General features: G+C 41.4%; 1 long non-coding RNA gene across 1 annotated transcript in view; it reads right to left on the reverse strand.

The window, feature by feature from the left end:
- LOC147449848 (uncharacterized) overlaps positions 1 to 12,970 on the reverse strand; it is a 35,749-nt gene extending 22,779 nt beyond the window's left edge. The window contains exons 1-2 of the long non-coding RNA XR_015189562.1: positions 12,891 to 12,970; positions 11,523 to 11,751 (exon numbers count right to left, since the gene is read on the reverse strand). This is a non-coding gene — a long non-coding RNA (uncharacterized LOC147449848). The remainder of the gene's footprint in view (positions 1 to 11,522; positions 11,752 to 12,890) is intronic.
- Positions 12,971 to 21,141: the final 8,171 nt, after the last annotated feature.

The raw sequence follows: 21,141 nt of genomic DNA on the forward strand, positions 1-21,141 counted from the left end.
ATTGACACCTACAGCTATCAATGCAGAAATGAGTGACACACCACATGACACACAACAAGGCACAACACAAGACACAACATGGAAAGACACAACACAAGTCTCGTGCACCACACCAGCACAAGAAGTACCAGCTATGAAGGTAGCACAACTTCAAAAAGAACTAGCTCGGTCTCAAGAGCTACTTAACAAAGCACAAGAATTCATATCATCAGGCATTGAACAGATGCCAACATCAGATATGGAACCCTCTCGGATGGGGGGAGTTCAAACTCAACAAAGAGGCCCTATATCTTCAAGAGTGGGATTAAGAAGTCCAACTTTACAAGAAGCAATGTCCTTTTCAGGAGCCCAAGTGGAATTTCAAGAAGCATTGGAAGATGTTGAGCCGGAGGAGAGACCACTGGAAATTCACAATGCCCAATGTAGAAGGTGAGGTCAAGATGTCATTGTGGTCGACAAATACGATAGGCACTATAAAATAGCCGCTGTGAAAAACATGGATGAGTTTAGCAATTGTGGGCAACCTGTAAGTCACATACTTGGACCCCGTCCAAAAGCACCATCAAGGGGAACGGAAAACAGAGATTCGGTTCGATCTTCACCCTCGGTGCAGAACTCGCCAAAATCAACTCGGAAACATAGCCATAAGGCTATGGAGAAGCCCCACGTCAAAGACCATATACTGATGGAAGAATTAGCATTACAACTGCTAGAAAGCATGGATAGGGATTTGATCTTGTATGCAAGCAATAATGGAAGCTATTTTCAGCTTCTCAAGGACAAGACGATGAGGGATAAAGAGACGAATCCAGTGGATACACCTAAGTTAGTCGTAATCTACAGGTTCATGCATGCAAAGAAAAGGTCATATCTGTATCTAGAAACCACAGGAAACCATTATCAGCAGTATTATGGAGAGCTGCCTCATCCAAAGGGTGCACATGTTGAGATAACAACATATGCGACCAATGTGCCATTGGTCATTTAGTGAAGGACTGCCCAGCAAAGCTCCACATGGAAAAGAAGAAGCAACAAGCCAAAAGCAAAGTTCAGACAGTAACAACAAGGGAACGGAAGAAAGAATCCCCAACAAGATCTCCGGAAAAGAAGCAGATCTTGTCGCAGAGCACAAAAGATAGGCTCAAGACACAGTTTCTTGAAGTCAAGGGTGTCAACGACATTATCATAGAGAATCAGGCTTTCAAAAAAAATCAATTGAATCAGATGATTCAAGATCGTTTAAGGAACCTCAGTGAGGACAAGTCAAAGCATCCACAAGGTGATGAAGATGAAGCTCACAGTTCAAGGTTCGAGAGCAAAAGAAGCCAAGATTCTGACGATAGTGAGCCAACACAAGCAGAGGTGGCAGAGGTAACAAAAAATCTTAGTGCCACGTCCCGAGTGGAAGACATGCAAATAGAATCAATGGATGAAGCTGAAAGTCTACCAAATAAATTCTCTATTGTGGACTCTTCATTGGTGATTGAACAAATCAAAGAGTATGAGAAGCTAACAGAAGATGTAACTGAAGACATGGAATGCACAGAAGAACAGGAAATGACTGAGTCCAAGATTGACTACCAAGGACAAGCAATACAGGATATGAATGAATATTTTCGAGAAGAGACTCTACAAAAACCCATGGAACAATGGAAACCAAAGGCCACGGCGACCATTGCATCACAAGAAGAGAGTCGACCTCAACATCTTGCTACACAAGCTTCAAAACATTTCCAAGAAGAAAAGTCACCATTGAATGACCTTCAAGTGCTAGAAGAAGTAAATAGTGACAAAGAGCTTCTGAAATCAAGAATCAAGGCGTCATAGTCAAAAACTAGCAATGAACACCAACAAGCAGCTACAACAGAAGATAGTAAGCACTTGGAACATGCTACAACCAGTCAAATGACAAAGAAGTTCAACATACAAGAGGATGACAAAGCTTCCAAGGCACAAAAGTCCAAGACAAGTACCAAAAGCAAAGAGGACATCAGTTACTTGGCAGCCAACAAGAAGATAAAATTCTCGTTGGATGTGCATGAGAAACTAAAATTCAATTTTACAGCAGAGATAGATTTCATTGCCACGACTAATGTCATGTCTTATGGGCTGTGGTTACTTCTAGATAAGCCAGAACTGTATGAAATTCAGGTACAGGTTCCTATATCACATGGAATAGTCGTCACAAGTTTAGGGATTGCAAAAGCTACCCTTAAACTACGGTCAAAGGTAATCAAAGACAAATTCCTAGTGGTGGATTCCTCCAAAATGAGTACACATTTGATTTTGTCCCAGAATTGGGCAAAAACATAGGCAGAAGAACTTGAATCTTCAATGATGGTCATCCTACGACCGCTCCAAGATTATCGGCTGCTGCTGACAAAGGAAAAGTTAAAGTTAGCACACAAATGTCCTACCAACACACGCATCCTCTTAAATCAGAGTCTTCGATCCAACCAAAAAAAGTTCAAGATAGAGCTTCTATATCAACTGACCACATGCTTCCACATGAAAGGCAAACTCCAAAGAAAACCTTTCAACCGAAATACCCTACACTGCGAGATCACCGCCGCCAAAGGGTTTCAACGGTCTACATTAAAGCTGAAGAAATTAAAGTCAAGGACCTAATATGGGTAAATGATCCTAGCCAATTGACGAAAGGTAAACACATGGGATGGATGGCCTCCCACTACAACTTAGCAAAGCAAGGCTATTATGAAGGTCAAAAGAATCTTTGGTTACCAAAACCACAGACTTCGGCTTATGCGGTGGATAAAGGTTTCAAAAAGCATCCCCAAAAGCAACAAAGCTCATATTTATATCGCCAAAGGAGACCAATCAACAAGGCTCGCCAAAGGTACGCAGGAAATTTCAAATCTAGCTGGCCTTCATACCAACATAGGACTTCATCGGTAAATAATCCCAAAAATGGCACTCTTGTACATCTCAATACGACATCAAAAACATCATGGGAAGTGCCATCTACAATTCTTCAAGCACAAGGTTACTATCAAAAAAATCGGAGAATCTGGCTACCAAAGATGCCAGGTAAACATTCTTCAATCACACGACTTCAGCTTGAAGATGATCGCAATTTCACGGAAGGCAAAATCAAGGACAATGTCACAGTCCAGGCAAAGGATATCTGCAAAGACACGCTAATCACACGATGCAGATACAAATGGGGTGCCAAAAGAACAACACATACCGAAGAAGATTGAAGTCATCTCTAGATCTCAAGAAATATCAAGACATGATGAACAACGTGTTACGAAGAATGGAGCGAGCCAATCTTCTCAACCAAGGGACCAACAACAACAAAAAGAAATTTTGACAACCAAGGTCACCCAGGTATGGCAAAAGAAACCAATATTGCCTGTATGGTCCTTTACAAATCCTCTCTTCGAGGATGGGAGTTTTGAATTTCAAAACCTATTCTTGGCCGAAAGCTCCCAAGAGTAAGTCAAGTCGCCATAAAAATCATGGCATAAGAGTCAAGAGTCAGGCAGCTGAGCCACTAAATGAGCAAGCGTCAGACCCAAGCTTCATGTCTTAATATTTTTTGAGGTCTATGAGTCTAGCTATTTAGATTATAGCTCAAGCTAGAAGAGTTGAGCATATTGTAAAATGGAGTCGCTCATGCTGGACAGGTGAGCAGAAGAGTCAAAGTCTAACAATTTTAAATAGTGGAGTGGTAGAGTAGTCCAAAAAACACTCACGCACATGAACACAGTGAGGAGAGTGAAAAAAAACCTCGTCGACAAAAACCCTTCTTGTGAGTAACGGCAGCTCTTGAAGTCAAATATATTTTTGCTTCTCTAGCTACGTTCACTCCTGGAAGCACCCATTCAAACTCCTCTCGCACCGCATATTGTTTCCCATGCACCTATCTGTGCAAGCATATATAATGTCCCATCATTGGACGTTTGCATTTGACACGATTTGTGTTCCACCCATGCACTTACACAACAAAATGATGATGACGAAGCGGTAACAGGTTTCATAAGCATTTGCTCAACAACAACGACTTTGACTTCAAGCTACTAACACTTATCCAATGTATATCCAGTCAATAATAGTAGCCATACAGCCATAAGTACTTCAACTCAACAAAACTCGGTTACATCAAAACATAAGTACATATAGCCTCACATTTAATTGTGACTAAAGGCATTTTTTTTCCCACTGGGTTTTTCCCTTTAGTCCTATCTAGGTATCCAAGACCTTCATTTTGTAATATACGCCACATTTTATTTTTAGTATTTTATTTTTCTTATTAAAACACAGAAAAGCAGACCAACGACATCCCCAAACAACTACATGCTCATCAACTAGAAGATCAAAGGGGAACGGCCCAGAAAAAATTCAAAAAGGCTTCAAGATTACAGGTACACATGCAGGATGACACCCAAAGAACAAACAATACAGAGCTGCCAAGATAATGACTTGCTGCAACAACAAACCTCACTCAACCTATTCACGCTACAACAACCAATCGGAGGGGGAGAGCTATGGCTTCAACTACACTATATGTACAAGAAAAAGGTAACTCTACAACATACAAAGCATCGAGTAGAAGCAACTACAACAACAAAAGCTTCAACCAACACCAAAACATGAAGCACTCGTCAAGGCCACTGCAGACATAGGGTCTTGGCGGGGACGACAAGACTTCGGAGGGGGAGAGTGTTGACAGGTCAACCTTTCAACAACGCTTCCACAAAGATTCCATGAAGACTCCTCAAAGATTCTCTAAAGATTCCTAATAAAGATGCTGATGAAGTGATGAAGACGACGATGGATGTTGTAATGTGAAGATACAAGCTCATGGACATCATCGAATATCCCGTTATTATTATTTTGAGCCATTTGGCCACTTTTGTAATGTTTACGGGAACTTCATATTTTAAGTCGGCAATTGTATTTTGGCCACAAATGCTTGTTGGATGAGAAAAGCCAGCTCACGGTGTTGTAATTAAGCTCTATAGAAGCTTAGGCACAAATAAGGTCATTTTGGTCGGACATTACGTTTTCTAAGGCTTAGTATATAAGCCAAAACCTAAAGCTTTGTAAAAGGACTTCTAATAATCTGATCTTCTGTGTCGTTGGGAGACTGCGAGAGAGTGACAGAGTGTGTATGTGTGCTACAGGAGCTACAGTGGTCAGAATCGCAAACGGAGAGCAACAGTGTGTTGCCCACGAGGAGAGCTACGCGTTGATGCTTACATCATGCGCGTTCGTCTGTGTTTTGACAGATTCACCGGCGAGCTACTTTTGGAGTTTCGGTGAGTAACTGTTGTCCGTTTTTGTATTTTAGCATATCCACGTGATCAGAGAGAGTAGAGCTACACATTAGGAACTTTAGTTTTCGAAAATGTCAACCTGCAAAAACCGGCCAGACATCCTACGCATTTTCTGCACGGAGGGTATTGGGTAGGTTTTTTTGGTCACGGACCTTAGGGAGAGTGGCATGTTGGTGTTGATAGGATATCCCTCAAGTTTCGTAACGTTTTGAGAACGTCTAATGGGATTTTGGCTTGCGGTAGCATCATAGGAGATTCTCACATTCACAGAACCAACGGCATGTAGATTTGATATCTCTGTAGGAAGTAGTCATTAGTCGATCGAGTAGAGGTTGACACCCTTTGCTTGCTTCCACGCGCTTGCGGGTCGAGCTCCGTCGTGAGTTGACATTATATGTTAAGTGAGTTCTCGCTATGTTGACGTCCGTCGCGGCGTATCCGTCCAACAAATGCTCCAACTGCATTCAAACTCACTATGGAAAAAAATCTTCAGGCCACTCAAATTCTCTTGAGTACAAGTTACACCTCTAGGTAATCTTTCAACTTGTGAGAGAGAATAAGCTTTTCATTAATCAAAAGAAAAGTGAATTTTTCCTACAAGAGATTCAACATTTAGGTCATGTTATCTCTCAAGATGGTATATGTATGAATCCATCAAAGTTGGAGGTAATAAAAGGATGGCCTAATCCAAGGAATCTACATGAGCTAAGAAGCTTTATTGGTATGTGTGCATACTATAGATGCTTCATAGAAAAATTCTCTCAAACAATAGGACCATTGTATGACTTAACAAGGAAGAACGTTAAGTACTCATGGACTGCTAAAGAACAAAATGCTTTTGACAAGCTCAAAGAGAAGCTTACCTCCTAACCAGTCCTTATGCTTCCGGATCTCTCAAAGCCATTTGAGGTCCAATGTGATGCTTGTGGTGATTGCCTTGGAGCAGTTTTACTTCAAGAAGGGCATGCCATAGCATATGAGAGCCGAAGGCTCAATGCCGATGGACGGGTCTTGGGCATATACGAAAAAGAGCTTTTAGTTGTTCTACATGCCATAGATACATGTAAGCACTATCTCTTGGGAGCTCCAATCATCCTATGAATGGATCACAAAGCCTGAAGAAATTCATGATTCAAACCAAGCTCTCCAACAACCAAAGGAGGTAGGCAAATTTTCTTACGCAATTTAAATTTCATATTGCTCACATTGGTGGCAAGCACAATCAAGTGGTTGATGCACTTTCACAATGACCAAGGGTAAATGTGGTGTCTATAGCAACTCACAATGATCTATCTTTTATGATAGATGAGTATGCTAGTGACTGAGACTTTAAGTATGTAACTACAACATTTGCATTAGGAAAGAAAAAAAAAAGAACCATTCACCTTTGAGGATGGTTATCTTCCAAACGGCAATAGGCTATGTGTTACTCACCCTTACAATAAGAAAGTCATGTATGAATCTCATGCTTCTCCTTATGCGGAGCAAAGAGGGATTCCATGATCTACCCTTCGAGGAGTAGAAATGCATTTCTGTTGGTCTAACATGAAAAGTAAACATACAAGAGTATGTTTCAAAATGCGTGGTATACCAAAAATTGAAAATATTTCAAGGGAAGAAACTTGGATTGTTTCAGTTGACAGGATTAGCAAGAAAACACAGTCTATGCCTGTCAAAAAGACTATAATTAAGACACATCAAACGACAACCCTCTTTAGATCTCAAATTTTCAAGTATCATGGCTTGCAACATCCATAGTGTCGAACAAATATCCAAGAATGAATAGTAATTTCTAGAAGGGTCTCTTTGAGAATCAAGAAAGTAGATTAAATTTCTCTTTTGACCTATCATCCATAAACGGATGACCAAAGTGAAATAACTAATCTAACGATTCTTAAATCTACTAAAAGCCTATGTCATGGAAGTAGATGAACGTTCTTAATGAGAGAAGTACTACCTCTTATAGAGTATGCATACAATGACATTGTACATACTTTTATGGGGAAAGCACCTTTCGAGGTTAAAGAGGGAAGATCCAAAAGTCCCTTACTACTTGAGGTATATGGGAAGATCTTCGTTTTGCTGATGAATATAGCCGAGACTTACAAGAATCTTTTCCAAAGATTAAAAAGGTTATATCCATCTCACAGTAAATGCAAAAAGGGATGCTGCTAATAAGCACAAAAGAGCCTTACCCTTTAAGAAAAATGATTGGGTCTTGCTAAAGTTTCTCAAGGCTCATCTAAGGCATACTACGGGCAAGAACCTTACGAGCCACCAAGAGTATTATGCTAAACTAGCAAAAAGATACTATGGTCCTTTCTTTTAAAATTCTTAAGCCAATCAATGAGATGGCTTATTAGTTAAAGTTTCCCAACCATTGGCTCATTCACAATGCTAACCATGTGAGCCTGTCAAGCCTAACAAAGGAGAGCCACCAAAAGAACCAATAATGGAGGACCCACGAGAGATCAAAAATTAAGAGGAGCTGTTGCAGCTTAAATCAATTCTTCGACATGAAGACAAGGTACTAAGAAACGGCAACATTATCCAATGATATCTTGTTAAGTTTAAGAGTTATCCTTTTTAAGATGCTAGATGGATGCAAGGAACCTAGCTTAAGGATAATATGAACCTTGTCAATGCTTACAATGCTACACTACAGTAAGCAAATGAAAATGCATTTTAAATGAACAATGTTTTTGTCTTATAAGACTCATTCTCTTTCTTTTATTGTGCACAAAATTAAAGAGGTATGCATGCTTAGGATCATGTTTGTGCACGACGTCACCCAAACACCAAGTAGAACTTGTCACTCTACTTTAGAAGTATGATATGGATTAAAGAGCATACATGCTTGCGTTAGCTAAGTCTCCCGAGCACCAAATGGATTAGTGATCCATTCTGGAATGATGTCGTAGGGTAAAAAGGGATCCTCTACCCGCTACAAAACATAGACTAATGACTAGGCTTTATCTTCTCTACCTCATAGTCAAGGACGACTATGATTTCAAGAGAGAGATAATGTCATAAAATATAATATCTAACTTTACCAAATGATTTTCTCATATTAAATTGGTCATTTAATATGGGAAGATAAATGGAGAACAAGAGTTAGGATATAGATATGTGCTTCTAGACCTATCTTAACAGGGGACCAAAAGGAGAAATGGTTGCATCTCAATAGGGGTCCAAAAGGAGATGGTCTACTAAAGAGAAATGTGCAATAAGTGCTTCTAGATTTACCTCAGCAAGGGACCAAGAGGAGAGATGGTTACATCTTAATAGGGGCCCAAAAGGAGGTAGTCTATCAAAGAACAACGTGCATCTAATGGAGCTTAAAAGACCTTAGGGTTAGCTTCATTAAAGACCTCCAAAAGTTAGTGTTAAAATGTTCTTTGACCTTAGGCAAGCTAGGGCTGACCTTGAGGTGGGAACCCTACCCACCCATGAGGTGATTGTCGACTTGCTAACTAAAGTGCTTAAAGTGTTTGTGGGAACCTTGTCCAAAGCTCGAGGTGATTTTTATGCTTAAAATGACTAAGGTTCTTGAAGTGTTCAATTCAAAGATAAACTCTCATCAAGAGGCATAAAGGGTTTCCATGCTTGATTGACTAAGTGCTTGAAGTGTTCAATTGAAACCAATTGACTTAAGAAGCATAAGACACATGGAAAAATTCTCCACATGTGGCCCTCATGATATGCTTGAATCCTACTGGATAGGCTTTAAAGGGGTCCAAGAGAATTTAGATGCATAAAAATAAATAAATAAGTTCTTTTTTTCAAAGAGGAAAAAGAGGACACATGTCCCAAATGATATAATTAAATATTACTAGAGAGAGAGAGAGAGAGAGAGAGAGAGAGAGAGAGAGAGAGGTGTGGACCAAGCATGAGAGGGGGGGTATAATGTCTCTCTCTCTCTCTCTCTCACACACACACACACACACACACACATTCTCTCATTGTGTGGAGTGCAAAGTGCAAGAGCTCAATCTCCTTCTTCAAGCTTTTTGAGAAGTGGAGAGCCTACACCAACACTCTTGGCTATGGAATGAAAATCCAACCAAGAGCCATGCTTCAATGCCTAAGCTTGCCATTTTCTTCATCTTCATTACTATGCTATTATGTTATGCTAAGCAAGAAGAGTGATGATAAGTGAGGAACTATTTCTTTCTCCTATGAATGATTCTTCCTCCTCTTTCCTACCCTCATTCCCCGCTAGCTCTCTCCACCTTCGAAGGTGTTTGAGGCCTTGGGACTGAAGCTTGGGATAGTTAATGCTTTTTGCAAAGTTTATGTTATGGTCGTGATGCACAAAGCTTTTGATCTTCATAGCATCACCAAGGTCACAAGGAACGCAAAGATTGTATTGTATCAAGTCTCTCTTGATGGGAGAATCTATAATACAAACGCCTTTGGAGGGGGGACCGGCTCCAAGTAAATCCGGTCCTCAACTATTGTCATTTTCTCTAATACTCTCTCTCTTGCAAAAGTATTGTTCATGCCAAGTTAATTAAGTACTATGTTCATGTTGCTACCATCAATTAAGTTCACCCTCTACGTTCTCAAATTAATCTCACAAAAATGCTCGCTCTAATTCTCTTAATTTCGCTATTCGCAAAGTTCATAGGCCATTTCCATTACATAGTTGATTTCAAAGACTAGTGGAGAGGGTCTAACATTGCTTGGTTGATTATGGTTCCTGTTGAGCTTGCTCGTAGCGCAATAATGGTTAAGCCAAATGCAAACCCCAAGAGAATCCATTATTAAGACTATAGTTCCCAATGGTGTACCTCAAACTAAGTCCTTCTCAACCAAGATAATAGATCCATGTCCCACTTACCCTATTGCAATGAACAGGTCCAACCTTTCATGGAAAACTCAAGGACCTCTCTTCTTAAGTAAGAAAAGAGAAACCAATAGCTCTGATACCAATGTAATGAAAATGGCCTATGAACTTTGAGAATAGCAAAATTAAGAGAATTAGAGTCAGCATTTTTGTGAGACTACTTGGAGAACATGGGTGAATTTAATTAGCGGTAGCAACATAACCATAATACTTAATTAACTTGGCATGAACAATACTTTTGCAAGAGAGAGAGTTTAGAGAACTTGACAATAGTTGAGGAACGGATTTATGTGGAGCCCGGTCTCCCCTCCAATAGGCTTTTGTATTATAGATTCTCCCATCAAGAGAGACTTGGTACAATACAATATTTGTGCTCCTTGTGACCTAGGTGATGCAATGAAGATGGAAAGCTTCATGCATCACGAGCATAACATAAACTTTGTAAAAGCATTAACCATCCCCGGCCTCAATCCCAAGGCCTCAAACACCTTCAAAGGTGGAGAGAGCTAGCGGCGGGGAATGAGGGTAGGGAAGAGGAAGAAGAAGTAACATACGAGAAAGAGATAGTTCCTCACTTATCATCACTCTTCTTTCTTAGCATAGCATAATAATGATGATGCAAAATATGGCAAGCTTAAGCATTGAAGCATGGGTCTTGGTTGGATTTGCATTCCATAGCCAAGAGTGTTGGTGTAGGCTCTCAACAAGCTTGGAGAAGGAGATGGAGCTTTTGCACTTTGCACTTCACACAATGAGAGAGAGAGAGAGTGTGTGTGTGTGGGGGAGATTATATGGATGCCCAAATCAGCCTCCCCCCCTCCCCCCCCCCCCCCCCCTCTCTCTCTCTCTCTCTCTCTCTCTCTCTCTCTCTCTCTCTGATTCCACATAGCAAATTGACTTTCAAATCCAATCAGGTTTTCCTACGATGGGTTGGTCACTCATGCCATGTATTCTCAAGGAATATTGAATGCTACATATTTTGGTATGATGTTTGAGAACATACTTCTTTCCATGGAGGCACTTTTTTATCTCGCTAGAACACCCCCCGTCCCCCAACACCCAAAGAAAAATAAAAATAAATTGTATATGTCATAAAGTCTAATATCTAACCAACCTAAATGATTTTCTCATGTTAAACTGATTATTTAATGTGGGAGAATAAACGAAAACAAGGGTTAGGATATAGACATGTGCTTATGGATCTATCTCAATACGAGGCCAAGGTAAAAGGGTCCAAATGAGAGATTGTATGTCAAAGAGCAATGCTACCTAATGGAGCTTAAAGACCTTAAGGTTAGCTTCATTAAAGAACTCCAAAGGTTATGTTAAAAATTCCTTAGACCTAGGACCATAAGCAAGTTGGGGCAAACCTTGAGGTGTGAACCCTACCCAAGCTTGCGGTGCTTGTCGTGCCTTGGCAAACATGGTATCTACAAAAGCCATTTGTTCAAGTCCAAAAACTTCATGAGTCTATACTATGTATAAAGGGGGAAGGGATCCCCCCCCCCTCCGCCACATGTCATCCTCTGAGGAGTCCGGCCATTGTCCTCTGAACCTCAAGCCGACAAGAGAGAAACTCCCCTTTACACATGGCGCAAACTGCAAAGTGCAAGCAAAAATCCAATTTAGAATGAGCCCATAGTTGAGACAAAGATAGAGTGCCAGTGCCAGTGCCACGTAGGAACTCTTCCCCCAATTTCCTAGGTAGGAGCACCAAAACATAACGCCTACTGACGCATCAACTACCTCTAGACCCACGAACTCTAATGCGATGCACATGTGATTCTTGAACATTCCTCTCAAGTCTTAGAAGTTGAGGCCAGCTCCTATGCTATAATTACCTTTCCCTAGCCATGGTTGCTCACCTGCTCACAACCTTCACCTCCGCTCTTCATCTGCCCATCTCGCTCTGTACTCTTTGCATACTCATCATCAACCTACCGCATGCACCACCCTCACCTTTGCCTGTAGCATCAACCAACTCATGGGACACTATAATATGCAACTCTCAATAGAGAGGAGGCTCAGCGAGTCCTCAGCTACGACAAAGGTAGATCCTCATGCCAGGCGCTAGCACCTCCAAGAGAGGCCGTCCAGGTTGTCCAGTTGATCCATCGCTTTCTCATTGCATTCTTGCCGCCCCCCAAAAATGCATTATTCTCTCTCTCTCTCTCTCTCTCTCTCTCTCTCTCTCTCTCTCTCTCTCTCTCTCTCTCTCTCTCTCTCTCTCTCTCTCTCTCTCTCTCTCTCTCTCTCTCTCTCGCCTACATGAAGCATGATTTCTTTTGCACAAGCTGTTGTTAATGGAGCTCCCGACCTCAAAAGCTTCATTTGCTAGCTCTCTAAGCCTGCTTCATCAACCTCGCTATCCTCAAAAGTCAGGTCACTTAGCTCTGACTTTGGGTCATCACCTACACCATCTTCAAGGACTTTCGCCTATAGCGTGCCTCTCATGGAACACTACAAGCTGTAGCTTGTAGTGCTAAGGAGGCTTAATTAGCCCTCATCCGTGGCAGTGACAAGATGAGATGCAAAATGTCGAAAGGTATTAGTGAGTGTGTGCATGTGTGTGTGTGTGTGTGTGTGTGTGTGTGTGTGTGTGTGTGTGTGTGTGTGTGTGTGTGAGAGAGAGAGAGAGAGAGAGAGAAGAATTGACACTATCATGGCTGGCAGGTCCTATGTATAAGAGAGTGCAAACCCTTCTTTGTCTGCAACTTTGGCTATTGAGAGCAGCGTACCACTTTGGTTGTATTATTTAAATTTTTGGCATTGGGTCCGCTGCAGAATTAATCTCGCTTTCTTTATGATGATGTTTTACAATACACCCAACACTATTTATGGGGAACCTCATTGTTTACCTTGCTCATTAATAGCCGTGACACACACACATAGATGTACATTTGTTTTGAAGCTCTATGTACAATATAACAGACCATGAAAGACTCATGTTGGTTTCTTTTGAAATACGATAGTGAAGTGAAGACCATGAAAGACTCATGTTGGTTTCTTTTGAAATACGATAGTGAAGTGAAGCTTTCTCTTTGTAGTTAGTTTTTGGCTTTCTAAAAGAAGCCTTAGAGGAGAGTTGAGTTAGGCATACTTTCAATGTTTTCAGTAATGATTGAGACTTATTTTAAATGTTATTTCAAACTTAAAATATTTAATGGATATTTTAATTTCACCTCTCATTTCACATCCTGGCATGTGTTGGCTTTTATTGCATTCTATTGTTTGAGAATGCTAAAGTGAAGCTCACCTTGCATAATTCTAGTAAATTTTACACACACACATATATATAAATCAATAAATAAATATATAGATATATATATATTCTTTTTATTTCACCTTTTGTTTCATAGTCTCACATGGCTGACTTTTCTTGTATTCTATAGCTTAATTCCAGTCATTGTTCAAGAAAGTCTTTTTAATTAAGCGGCCGCTAGTTGAGCTTTTTCCTCGTGGAGAAGCAAACCGAAAATACTAACAATAATTTTGAAATTTGTAGGATTTTTGAACTATTTTCTCACATATTTCATCAGTTTTTCTTCCCTTTACCATGGTTTGCAACCGGTTAGTCTCGATTTTCAACAGGCTCAAGGATAAGCTGAGGCAATCCCTTCCTGAACATTGATTTCAGTTGAACTCAATTTAATGATTTTATCACTTTCTTATTGTTTTTAAAAAGCCATTGTGACCCTTTCACCTTTTTATTATTATTGTGCACTATAAACTATTATATTTTGGCATAACCTTTGTGGATAGTCTTTGTAGTGTACCAAGAGTTGGGGTGACCTTTTAGGACTATTGATAACTCTTCGCCATGAGAATTTTCCTTGATTTTTGAGATGGAAAAAATAATGAGTGAATGAAGGTGATATGCTAGCCAAGATCGTACCTTGCAAACTGAGCTATGGAAAGTCATTTTGGATGCTTTTGGGGAGCATGCTAAGCAAGCCCTTGATTCTGGGCCCAACCGCGTGAAGGAGTCAATAGTTGATGAAAGAAGGGTAGCTCTCAATTATGTCGAATGAAGCATGCTTATAACAAGAATGGATTGCAAGTCTTTTGGATGCTTAATACCTTATTCACTCAATTTTGGGTTCATTATGCACATTCATTATGTAAATGACTATTGTGCATGTTGTTTAATCCCCTAATGTGGGCTACAGACTTACGAGAAGATATAATGCTAACTCCTTCCTCTTCTTCTCAATGTTTCCAAGGTTTCTCTCTTTCGGTGTTGTTTTCCTGTGTATGTATACATACATGCCACTGGTTTTGTGCATCAATTTGTAATGGATCCTCACCATGCTCAAAAAATTTATGTATATACCATATTGATAAGATCATATTGAAGGTCACAATTATAATCCCAATAAGACATAAGTGGCCTTTGTAGGTTGTGAAGGTCAATATGTTTTTTGTGCATGCAAGAGCTTGCATTCGTTTGTTGTATGGTCTACTCACAATTAAAATTCTTAGCAAGGTGTGTACGCACAAGTTCCAGGGGTCACATTCATTTCCCCTTTGGTTGGAAACGTCTCTCTCTCTCTCTCTCTCTCTCTCTCTCTCCCCCCCCAAAAAAAAAAAAAATCCCCCCCATCCCCCCTCCCTGTCTACTTCTATATATCTATATTATGGCAAAGAGGATCCCTTCACACGTGTTGCAAGCTACAACTTGAAGGTTAAAATCTAAAGCAGCAGGTACACCCTCACATTTCCCATGGGCTCTTAGGCACGCGCGCGCACACACACACACACACACATAGTTACATGCATACATAGAGACATTTCAGAGCGATAGAGAAACAAGAGAGATATAGTGTTAGTGTTTCAGTGTGTGTACACATGATTGAGCTTGAGAAATTGTATAAGATTGTCATTTGAAACTATTGATAAGAGTGAACGAGACCCACCATTCGACGGGTCGCGTGATATAGATTATGTTTGCACAATTTGCATTGCTCAACAAGAACACAAATGGACCAAAAAATCCGAATAACCATAATCATTGATGGGCTTGCACCTTGCTCTCTTTTCTTTTGCTTTTGAAGGAGCCATTGAATCTGTCATGTAATCATCAAAAGGAGCCCTTGAATCTATCATGTAATCATCAAAAGTTGTGAAAGAAGTAATCGACTAAGAAGGATTAGATAAGGTGGAAGGCTTGAGGGTAGGAGGGGCCATGCCGCTGCTGAAGGCGGCGGCGTTTTACCAGTGCCCATAATGTTTCCCAATCTATGAAGTTCATGCTCAAATCCTCAAAGGTTTGAATCAAAAGAGGAAAATCAGCTTTAAAATGCTTATTGCTTTGTCAGCCATATTCTCTATTGACGATTTTGGTTTTTTTTTTTTTTTTAAACTCACAATTGTGAGTGAGTTATATTGACCATCTCAACAAATTACAAGAACTTGTTATGCTCGTGCCGAGCCATGACACCATCCAGAGACCAAACTTACATCAGCTATCTGGGGAGCCACCCCTAATGACCTGCCCCCATGCCCTTGATACACTAGGTTCATTAACATGTTCTTCACTAATCTTCTGGTTTCATGATTTTCCCCTTACCTAAGCATTCCACTGACAACAAGGCACAAGTAACCCTAGACCAATCATCCGAGTTTTGCTTGCACCCAAGCGTCCATATTAGCACTCTACTTTCTTGTATAATTTCTATGAAGCTTGCCACCTCAGGAACTCCTTCAAACACACGGCGGTTCCTTGTTTGCCATACATTATGTAAAAAGCAAAACCTGATAATTTGAGTGCAGATGAAGATGGCAGGGCTACCCAGTTCTTACCTCCAAGGAGTAAATCGGTCTTGAAAAAATCAATTTTCCATGTTCTTTGGACCCACTTGAAATTTTTTCATGTAAGGCCTGTGATAGTTGGGCATTCCATAAAAAGGTGGGTCAGATCTTCCCTAGCCATCCTGCACACCAGGCATCGCTCTGTCCCTATCCCTCTCTCCTGAATCTTCACCCCCGTCGAAAGAGCACCCCTAATTACTTTCCATAGAAATACCTTCATGTGATGCGGAACCTTTGGCGCCCAGATGTTCTCCATTACTTGCTCCCACCTTTCCTCCGACCATTGTTTTTTCCATATCTTGTTAAGGGGGCTAGACCAATTCTTTTTTAGTATCATTGTATGGTAAATGTCTTTAGAATAGGGTTTCCATAAGAGGCTGCTTCCGGGCCATTTCCAGGCATTCCAGTCAAACTCCGAGTCACAGATTGACATCACTGCACTCTCAAGCTCTTTCATCACTTTGTTGACTAGCAAAACCTCCAAGCTATTAAGTTGGGATTGGGTTACCAGAAGTTCAGTGGTTTTCCAGCTCTTGCTATTATTGTCCCAGAAGTGCCCCAGTCGGTTCAGACCCTTATTATTCAGTTTCCTGGCTGCTTCTATCCAATAGGGATTTTGTGGCAGATCTACAACTTTGGAAAGCCAGGGGGACCAATGCAAAATGGAGTTCTTGAAGTATCTAGTTTCTTCCCCCCACTTTAAGACTTCCACTGCTCTGTTGCATTTCCTTACCAATTCCCCTGAGCCAGCCCCCAGACTTAGTGTAGCCCACGCCGAGGCTAAAAGTTTGTCATAAAACTCTACCCCTCTCCACTTTCCTCCTTTGGAACCAAGTTTAGCTGCTTCTAGCATATCTCTGATCATGATAGCCCAAGCCTGGTCTTGTTTAGCCAAGGAGACTACAAATTTGGTACAGCAAGCTTCTGCATGGGCCACAGGGTTGAGAATTCCGAGGCCTCCTTGATTCACTGGCCGAGCGACTGACTCCCAGTGGCCCATTGCCATGGCTTGGAGGATTTTGTGTTATTTTTCCATAAAAACCTTTTTACCGGTTTTAAGAACTCTTTCCAGTGACGTTTAGCCATCTAGAGAAGCGGGCTAGTGAAGGCAATATACGGGACCATAAAGGCATTAATCACTTTCATCCGGCTTGGGAATGGGAGAAGAACATACTACCACCTACTCATTTTTGTTCTGATTTTTTCCAGGACCCACTGACATCTTTGTTTGTGGGTTACGTCCACCCCCAAGGGGGCCCCTAGATGTCTGAAAATATTCCCTTTTGTAACAATCTCCCTCGACCAGTCGGAAGGGTCAAATGAGTCATTTTCCGACAGGGAGATCAGCCTTGACTTCTCTATATTGCACTGGGACCCCAAAGCTATAGAAGGCAATTAGTGTGTGTGCATGGTTCCCATTTATGCACATTGTATTTAAAGAACAAAGTAAGGATGCTTGGCATTACCTCCTAGATGTATGCTTGTATAATAGAGTTTGATAGCCAAAACGAAGCACCAAAGACTGATGGGCATATGTATGTAATTTGATCATAGCATGGAAGCACACACATGAGACTAACAATCAAAGTTGTTAATCCAAGGATCTATGCCTTTTGGATAGGGAATGGAGGCACCTCACATAAAGTAGAGATCTCTATCTATATGAACTGAGAAAGAGGTGTCTTTGAAATGGAAAACCTCTCATGCATGTGCAGGTTATTTCCATTTCCTCGCCCCTCTCTTGTTGTGTTACCACCCCCCCCCCCCCCCCCCCCCCCCCCCAACAAAAACATGGGAGATTGAAAAAGTCACATAGTTTTGTATTAAGGTGAAGTGCATGACCCTAGACGTAGCAACACTCTGTGAGCACCTCATTGCCCCATAATATGTCTGCTAGAAGCATGGAACCCTAAATAATCACCTCTCCCTATTTGCATGTTTGTAAAAGGGACATCTTATATCTATATTAAAAAGACGACCCTATCCTCCATGTGGCTGCAAATGCATGCAGCCACAAGAGTTAAGGCATTGCTTTTGCTTTTAGTCTATGCCACGTAGATGAGAGAGAGAGAGAGAGAGAGAGAGAGAGTTCCAAGTGTGCGCAAAGCTAGCAGTGCACTCAGCTCACGTGGAGGTGTGGATATGCTCCGGCTTGGCTCCTCGGCTTCCCCTTCTCCTTGCCACGCAAGAGGCCTTTATCTCCATGCACGATGGAGCCGCGAACCAAGAGGAGCTAGAGTTGTCTTTTCCCATAGCTCTAGCTGGCTGAGCCAATCCCATCATCCCACGGAGAGAGAGAGAGAGAGAGAGAGAGAGAGAGAGAGAGAGAGAGAGAGAGAGAGAGAGAGAGAGAGAGAGAGAGAGAGAGATGCCCGTAGCTCGAGGGCCTGCACTCAAGCCGAGAGCAGATTAGGCATTAGCTCAAGGTTGACTGAGAGAGAGAGTTGCCTGCAGCTCGAGGGCAAGCTGCACTGAGGCCAAGAGTAGATCAATATTAAGAACTATGTAGCTCAAGGAAGCGACTCTTGCTTTTCTTGCTCATCGTGCATCCGTTTCAGCAGTTGCCCACGCTCTCCAGCTCGGATGCAACCCATCCTTTACCATGCCACTGGACTCAAATGGCAAGATTCATGAAGCTGAGCCCAATATGATAAGATCTCCTTCTGATGTTGATGGGGCACATTGCCCAAATGTACTCTCGCTACATCATCCTTTGCTTTGACGATGATGATGTGGACTATGGATTATTGTGTGACAAATTGATTGCGTCTTCCTTCTCTCCTTTGACTACAACCTGGCAATGTGGTCAACCTGCTTTTTGCGTGGAAGCACTTGCACAGGGCATCGTGGCAGCTTTGGAGGATGCTATCAACTGCCACTAGAACAGCAACATCGACAAGTGTGAGGAATGCAAAGCAAATGGAGGACAAGATGAAGCTCAACTTGGGAAAGTTGGTGGCTCATGAGTTGAAGGAGATAGCGTTGCAGAAGGTAGCTAGGGTTGCCGACCAAATCAACTACGCATCTACGGGGTCTCTCTCTCTCTCTCTCTCTCTCTCTCTCTCTCTCTCTCTCTCTCTCTCTCTCTCTCTCTCTCTCTCGCTCTCTCTCTCTCTCTCTCTCTCTCTCTCACACACACACACACACACACTTGTATACTGTTCATTAGTGATATCTATTCAAAGAAACTTCCAAAAAGGAAAACAAAACAAACCCCCCCCCCTTTTTTTAGGGGCTCTTTCTGCCTGGACCATACTAGGTCTAAAGCTTAATAAATTGATTTTTTATTTGACCACTACTACTGGGGGCCAAGCCCTCTATTGAATGATGATGATCTGTCGAGTGTGATCAATGTCTACTGCTCTCAAGGAGTAGTGCAAGCGGCCTTCCTTCCTCCCTCCTGACTGTCGATCCCCATTGAAAGCCATGGGCGTGCTGTTCGATGCTGTATCTCACACTCATGGTGGAGCATGGCCTTCTTCTCTCGATACCGTGACACTGCGCACAGGCAAGACTTGCCTCCTCCTGCTATAAAAACATGTGAGGGCACATCTCTGCCCCTCACTTAGCTATTGTGGGTGTGTTGAGTTACTTTTGTGAAAAAACCTCCTGTCTGCTTTCTACTACCAAGGAGAATGGAGCTCTCCTCGGAGGTGACTCAGGTGTTCAATCGTACCTCAGCTGAGTTTACTGTTTTACTACTCCATTTTTGCTCATACTAAAGGTTTTAAAGAAGGTAGTCCTACCTTTTGCTTGATAAAAGCACACATGCTATGTAGGTTTTTTGGCTATGGTATTCTTGCAAAATTTGTGCAAATGGTATTTTTTTCAAAGGACTTGACATGGTTAAACTAGGAATGGAGCATCCCTGCCTTATATAAAAACTGCCCCGGACCTCGGATTGGTTAGGTCACTTCTGTGGAGTACTGTAGGCTCTGTCAAGTCTTGTAAATGGCTGCAGGTTGAGAAAGTTATAAGCTTGACTGGTTTTTTTTCTGCTGAAAGCATAGACATTAAGGCTGGCCATGGGTCTCTTATGCATAAAAAATGATCATCCATGATTGTCTGCATAAAAAATAAGGGTGGCCTAAGTACGATGTAAAGGGCTGACCGCTGCAGTACTTCACCTCCACATAAACCGTTTTGTATGTATGGCAGTATATGTATGAGGGTATATGGTGGTGAGTATAATGGGCGGCTTGATGGCCGTTCAGGCTTCAGCTGGACATGAATTAAAACATGGGCTGTTACTGTGTCACCGATTGCATAAATAGTGGCTACAAGGGGAGATGGCCAATGGGCCACCTGGCTCTGACTCTGGCAAAAATAAAACAGCTGGTTCACAGCACTGTGGTTACTGGTTTTTTCTAAAAAGATAAAGGTATCTAATTATCTGACAGGTTTCGAAAAATAGTGGGTTCTTTTTATGTGATTAACTGGTTGCTTATCATAATTGGGAGCTCATATTAGGCCGAACACTATATATTGTGATAACCTGGCATTTTTGTGAAGGTAAGTATATATCAGCTCATTCTTTTGGCTTTGGAAATAAGGCTATGGTTGGTATGGCCGGACACTACTGTTCTTGATAATCGACAATGACTTTTTGATAAGAAGGTAAGTATATAGCCGAGGATGTTTTGGCTTGGGTATAGCTTCCAAACTTTTGGCAAAAAAATGATGAGTTTTCAAAAAAAAGGGGGGGGAATCTTGCTACTCTCTTAAATAATTACATTGTTGTCTTATTGGTCAAAAAAACGAGGTAATCACCACCATCATCCATAAACCTCTGGTTGACAAAAAGATGTCGGATTTCACATTTTTTTATCTAAAAAAGTACCTTTGGTACCATGGGTTCTACTGATTGTAAAGGTAAGTATATGGTTTCTTCTTTATGCATAGCCACTGAGCGGTGGCTCTTGGATTTAATTTTGATGGACTTCACCATAGTCTATAAAGTAATAAAAAACTGCTAACATACCAAATGAATAAACTAGCTTGTTTAAAGTAATTAAAACCTATAAGATGGACATGGATAACAACTGATATAGTCCATTGATACCTTTAAAACACATCCAAGGCTAACAGAATTGTTGTCTTGTTTAGATGGATGCAGGTAAGGACTCTATCTTATCTTGGATGGCTTTCTTTTCATTGGCAAGCAACCTTTCTGTAATG

Source organism: Adiantum capillus-veneris, chromosome 10 (genome assembly GCF_014529385.1).
Source record: "Adiantum capillus-veneris isolate H3 chromosome 10, ASM1452938v2, whole genome shotgun sequence".
Lineage (NCBI taxonomy): Eukaryota > Viridiplantae > Streptophyta > Polypodiopsida > Polypodiales > Pteridaceae > Adiantum > Adiantum capillus-veneris.